Here is a 7,062-nt window from a genome sequence, read left to right on the forward strand (position 1 = left end):
TAGCGAGGGGGCGACACATACACACACAGCGAGGGAGGGCCACGCACACACATGCACAGCAAGAAGGACACGGACACACACACACACACACACAGCAAGGGGGGTAACTCACACATACACAGTGAGGGAGGTACACGAACACATACAGACAGCGAGGGTGGGATCACAGAAACACATACACACAAAGCAAAGGAGGGACACACACACACACACACACACACACACAGAGCGATTGGGCGAATCATGTACACGCAGCGAGGGAGGGACACGCACACACAGAATGAGGGAGGGACACAAACACACACACAGACAGTGAGGGAGGGCCACGCACATACAGTGGGGGAGCGACACGCGCATGAGAAAGCACACAAACAAAGACATATACAGCGAGAGTGGGACACTCACACATAGCCAGGAGGGACATGCATACACAGTGAGGGACACACACAAACACACACACAAAGCAAGAGAGGGACATATGCACACACAGCGAGGGAGGACCACGCACACCAAGAGGGAGACACACACACACACACACACAGTGAGGAGGGACACACACACACTGAGAGGGGGGACACGCACACACACAACGAGGGAGGGAGACACACACACAGCGAGAGGGTACACGCATACTCACAGCGTGGGAGGGACACGTGCACGTGCGCACACACACCCAGCGAGGAGAGAGACACATACTTACAGCAAGAGAGTGAGACACACACTGACACACAGAGTGAGGGAGGGACACGCACACACATAGCGAGTGAGGAACACGCAGCAAAGAGGGGATACACAAACACAATGTGAGAGTGTGACACGTACACACTAAAGGAAGGGAAACACACCCACAGCAAGCGAGAGACACGCGCGGGTGCGAGCGCACACACACACACACACACACACACACACAGCGAGGGAGGGACACACACAGCGAGCGAGGGACTTGCTGAGACACGCAGCAAGGCAGGGACATGCACACACACAGCGAGGGAGGGACACACACACACACACACACGCACACACACACACAGTGAGGGAGGGATATGCACACGCAGCGACAGAGGGACGTGCACACATACAGCGAGGGAGGGATGTACACACAGCGAAGGAGGGACACACACACAGCGAAGGAGGGACACACACACAGCGAGGGAAGGACACACACACACACACACACAGTGAGGGGGGACACGCACACACACGCAATGAGGGAGGGACATGAACGCACACGCACAGAGCGAGGGTGAGACATGCACACGCACAGCAAGAGAGAGACATACACACACAACGCGGGGGAGTGACACACACACAAACAGCAAGTGAGGGACACGCAGCGAAGGGACGTCACACAAACACATACTGTGACGGCGTGACTCGTGTACACACACACAGAGGAAGGGACACAAACACACACACACACACACACACACACACACAAAGCGAGCAAGGGACACACGCAGTGAGCGAGAGGCTTGCTGAGACCCACAACGAGGTACGGACACACACGCACAGCGAGGGAGGGACACGCACATACACAGCGATGGAAGGACATGCACACACACAGCGTGGGAGGGACACGCACACACAGCGAGAGGGGACATGCGCAGACACGGCGATGGAGGGACACATGCAAACACAGCAAGGGGTTCATGCACTCACACAGCAAGGGGAGTTGAGCACACACAGGGAGGGGGTTATACACAAAGAGCAAGGGAGGGACACACACACACACAGAGGGATGGACACGCACACATCCACACAGTTAAGGGGATACACGCAGACACACAACCAGGGAGGGACACACATACTCACACACACTCACGTACACTGCAACAGGGACACACATACTCACAGCAAGAGGGACACACACACACACACAGCAAGTGACGGACACACGCATGCGAAAGCACAAAATGACTGACACACACAGCGAGAGAGGGACACGAACACACAGCCAGGAATGGACATGCACACACAGTGAGGGAGGGACACACACAAACACAAACACGCACACACACAGCGTGGGAGGGACACGCACACACAGCGAGAGCGGACATGCACAGACACGGCGATGGAGGGACACATGCAAACACAGCAAGGGGGTCATGCACTCACACAGCAAGGGGAGATGAGCACACACAGTGTTACATCAATTTATATGCTCACAGATAGTGATCATATAAATTGATGTAACATATCTCTACAAGGAATCCGGTGTATGGAAATTCACAATTCTTGTATTACATACATTTTTTACTTTAAAAAAGAAGAATTTCGCTCAATAATCACTGAATGGCTCATTTTTCTTCAATCCATAAAGCTAGGTACAATGTTTTATTCCTCAGTTTATTGATCTTAATAAATATCCAATCAACATCAAAGCAAAGTGCTTTTGAAATATTGAATCATTTTAATTCTTCAAAAGAGCATTCATTATCAAGTCATTGCCATTATAATAATGGCACAATTATTTATAAAAAAAAGTCTTCTGATCAAGTATAGTGAGATTCACATTTTCAATTAATCCATTATTTCTGAGTACTAATAGTACAGTATGAAAATGCCTTTATTTATCAGGTCACCTACCCCACAAAGGAACCAATGAATTCCCATCCAGTCATTGCAAATATCTGATGTTTGCTCATTTGAATGATCACGGTAATGTCAGCTTTAAAATTCAGGAAAATGTAATTACTTTTCACTGAATTAATTCCCGTTCATTTCCAGACATTGCTCTATCACTTGCAAAAAGAGATTTTTCATTATTCTTGAATGCATTGACAGACTTTGATAATACAATTGTTGCTGATTTAGAATAAAAATAATAATTATTCAATCCAGTAGATTGCGCAAATGTGGATTTACGGAACAGTATATTAACCACTGTAAAGATATTGCAGTGCACAATCTCTCAATCATTGTAAATATCAATTTTTATTTTACCTGTTGAAACATAGTTGAATTCAATTAATTATATTTGACTTCAATGCTCACATTTATTGTGTTTGTAATGATAATTCGACTGACGGATGTTTCATGCAACAAAATCAAATGAAAAAGAATTAGCATCTCTATTCTTTCAGTCAACAATGGCAATAAATTTAGATTTTTTAAAATTTGAACATTTTGGAAAGAAGGGATGTTGTCTTCAGTTGAATTCTTGCATTGACTTACGAATTCACAGTGTCCGCAACTTATTCTCTTTGGGTTCCTATGAAAAGAAATTAACTAGTTCTTCTGGTTGTAAATTCCTGGAAAATATTTGAGAATGTTGTGGTTTTAAAGGTCACAAGGCGAAGTGATCGTAAGTCATCATTTATTTTGTTAGAAAGAGCTTGATTCAAACATTTCGAACACACACACACACACACACACACACACACAGAGACACACACTTATTCTGCTGTGTAACAAGGGGAAAAACAAGTCGCTTTCTTCGGCATGAAGTAAATATATGCCACTTCCAATTATTCATTAGTCAGCTAATTACTTACATTTGTCATTAAAAATTGCAATTCGTCTAAATATTGTTATGACCTTTGATGAAATTAAATTTTTAATTATTGTTAATTCATGAATTTCAGGGACTTTATTTTGTTTTCAATATACCGATTCGTATTGAATGTGAGATTGACATTCTTTGACAATGTCGGAGAGTGTTCATTTGAAACTTGTTTTTTTCGAATCGTTCACTGATTTTACTTATTGCATAAGATTACATGGTACCTCAGTGGTTAGCAATGCTGCCTCACAGCGCCAGGGACATTGGTTTGATTCTGAAGAAGCCACTAACGTGCAAACTGCTCCAAAACATGATTCATACCGTGCAGCATAGTTTCAGTCACTGTGTCTGTTTTGCAGAATAAGGTTCCCAAAGTATGTTCCACCCTAAAACCGGAGGTAGCATTGCAATCCGAGAAGGACAGATTACATTGTGAGGAAGGTCTGACCTCGGGGCCCGTTCGAGATGCCACTTTCCTTGCCTTTTACCTTAACCGTGCAATTTGCTGCAGAGATTATCACTCCTGGACATGAGCCTCATGGATACCAACTGAGTTGGAAACCTGTGTGGGAATCTATGAGAAAAAGCGACTCAATAAAGATTAACAAGTTCCATGGTGCTTTTTAGAAATGCAGTTTCTGTTCACCTCAATCCAAAAGGCAGTTTCTGAACATAGTAACAGAAGTCAAAAGGTAATTACCTCACCCCACCCCCACTCCGGATGAGGTGCTAACTGCCCCTGATTGTTTTTTGTTCACGATGTGAAGAGCTCTCACGCCTGAGTCACCGTCACGTCTCTGGGTGCTGAGTGAATCACAAAGAAGGGCTTTCTCCAGAGCTGCAACTGCCTCACTTCCCCACTCGCCCTCCCCGTTTACATTTTCCTGCTCGTCAGTGATTTAAAGAAAACCAAATGGATGCGATGTCATTCTGTAGCCTCTCTGTCGATTCTTCCGTTTCAGTTCCAACGTGGCTTAGATCTCGGGGCGCACCTTAATACTAGCGACGCTATGAAAGCACAGGTCCAGAGGTTCCTCTGAGAGTGTAATTTCTTTCATTGCTGTTGCTGATTGAATGAGCCACTAACGTGCGAACTGCTCCAAAACATGATTCAGGACCTCTGGCGCCAATTCTCGCACGTTGAATAACGACAGACACCTTCCAAATGAGGTCTTCTGAGACGACTTTGGGATACATTTGACAGACAGACTAGTTGAGGAATCCGTGGTGCACTGTGACACCAGCACATCAGCTTCTTCCCTGTCTTTGAACCGGGCCGCCTGCGCAAGGAATGCGAATGCGGTAATGCTTTTCGTGGAAGGATCAGAAGGGGGTAACTACACTCTCAAACAGAATGGCATATGATAGGAAACAGGTTGGAGAAAAACTTTACAATGCTTTGCACAGTAATTAAATGGAATTGCATTGCACTACGAGAGAAGATTTGTTCAAGCAAACTCGAAGGCAGGTTTGCACATGGGAAAGCAGGCAAGAAAGTTCCATTCTTGTCGATGTCAAAGGCTGCAGTTGAAGAGCAAAGCAGTTTCTGCCCAGTTTCGAACTGGGGACTTTTCGCGTGTAAGGCGAACGTGATGACCACTACACTACAGAAACAAGCCTCGGTCGACCCTGCTGCAGCTCAGTGGCATCCAGCACTGAAAGTTGAAGCCATTCTACCTTTCACCTTTCTGTTTCCGTTAGCTCGTTGTTTAATGGGACTTGTTTAATTTTGGCGATGTGGTGAGCATGGACGAGATACACCGAAGTGTCTGTTTCCACGCGGTGTACCCCAATAACGTTGTGTTGCTTACACCTGCTTTAAAGAATTACGTTTTTGCGGAGCTTACCGTCGCAGTCTGTGGCAAAATCATTTAGTCTGTTGGACTGCTCACGGGAAAGGTAGCATTGTGAAACACTGCAGAAACGAACGAAATCCTTACTTTTGCTTCGACTGACCATACTCCGTGAAAGTTTCCCAGATTCTCAGTTGAGGATTTTTGCAGCTGGAAGTTACCTCAGAAACCCTGTTAATTCGTAATGTATTGAGCGAATCGCAAAACAGAAAGCATTTAACACGGAACACAAACAAAACTGGAAAACCAAATGCATTTTCAGACACAGCGAGCATGAATGCTAAATGTGAGAGTGTCGGGGGGCATGAGCCATAAAGTAATCACACAACTAACAACAGGGCAATTCCAAACTACTCTTTCAAACATACTGGAGCCTGAGTGCACCACCACTTCCCAGACAATGCTGCAAAGAGACAAAGAAAGAACATAATAAGAATGGGCCATAAAAAGTGAATTTCACCAATCACAGTCTCGATTAGATTACCTTTCTCTTCCGATGACTGCAGGACGGAAATGAAGGAAGTGGGAGAAATTTAATAACATATGACATCGAAATACATTGGAACGATTTTCTCATTGGCCAGAAAACCAAATAACGACGAGTCGAGTCACCGGAGGAGTCTGTTTCGCAACAACGATGAAATAACAGTCTCCATTCGGTTCCAGTAAAAGCTCAACTTGCCTGGAACAGAAAGCAACAGTAGAGCTGCTGGCGATTTTCCGCGCGGGAAGCGAACACGATCATGACAGCACAGACACTTTGGAAAATTCGGCACTTTCCCACACCGCAGTCAATTCCCCGGAAAGCAAACTCATTTTTCCTTCTGTTTTAAACAGAAATGAGGCAGGGATTGAAACAGCATTTAAACCAGCTGTTCCGTTGGAGCTGTTCAGCAGAAATGGCAGCGGTAGGACACGAACCCACGCCTCTGTCGAGACTGGAGCCTTAATCCAGCGCCTTAGACCGCTCGGCCACACTACCAACACGCTCGAGAGTCCGTTTTCTTGCACTTCCAATTGTGTTCCTGCATAACAACAGATGCAAACTCACGTGAAAAGGGTTCCATGATCCCTCTCCGACTCGCACAGCTGCTGGTATGTGCGCGTCTACAATATCAATTTCTCAGCAGTTAACGATAGCCCATCAATCCAGACAAAAATCACTGGTAAGCTGAGTCTATCTTCTCAGACTGCATTCAGCTACAAATGTATCTGTGAGTGCGTGAGAATATATGATCGGTTATGATTGGGTCAAATTACCATGAGCTACTTGACATTACTGCAGTTTCGATTCTTGCTTTGCTCAATGATTTCACCCATTGTTCGAAACAGGACAACTTTCACGGTGACACGGAACATGAAACACACCGGACTACAGGGAAAATGCACAAAGCTGAGCAGGCCGTGTCCCAAATCATACCGTGCAGCATAGTTTCAGTCACTGTGTCTGTTTTGCAGAATAAGGTTCCCAAAGAATGTTCCACCCTAAAACCGGAGGTAGTATTACAATCCGAGAACGACAGATTACATTGTGAGGAAGGTCTGACCTCGGGGTCGGTTCGAGATGCCACTTTCCTTGCCTTTTACCTTAACCGTGCAATTTGCTGCAGAGATTATCACACCTGGACATGAGCCTCATCGATACCAACTGAGTTGGAAACCTGTGTGGGAATCGATGAGAAAAAGTGACTCAATAAAGTTTAACAA

At 45.5% G+C, this 7,062-nt stretch overlaps 1 non-coding gene across 1 annotated transcript; it reads right to left on the reverse strand.

Moving 5' to 3' along the window:
• Nucleotides 1-5,043: 5,043 nt before the first annotated feature.
• Nucleotides 5,044-5,116, reverse strand: trnav-uac (transfer RNA valine (anticodon UAC)). The gene has a single exon. It is a non-coding gene; the product is annotated as a tRNA-Val (tRNA).
• Between the last annotated feature and the right edge of the window lie 1,946 nt (nucleotides 5,117-7,062).

Source organism: Chiloscyllium punctatum, chromosome 18, assembly GCF_047496795.1.
Source record: "Chiloscyllium punctatum isolate Juve2018m chromosome 18, sChiPun1.3, whole genome shotgun sequence".
Classification (NCBI taxonomy): domain Eukaryota; kingdom Metazoa; phylum Chordata; class Chondrichthyes; order Orectolobiformes; family Hemiscylliidae; genus Chiloscyllium; species Chiloscyllium punctatum.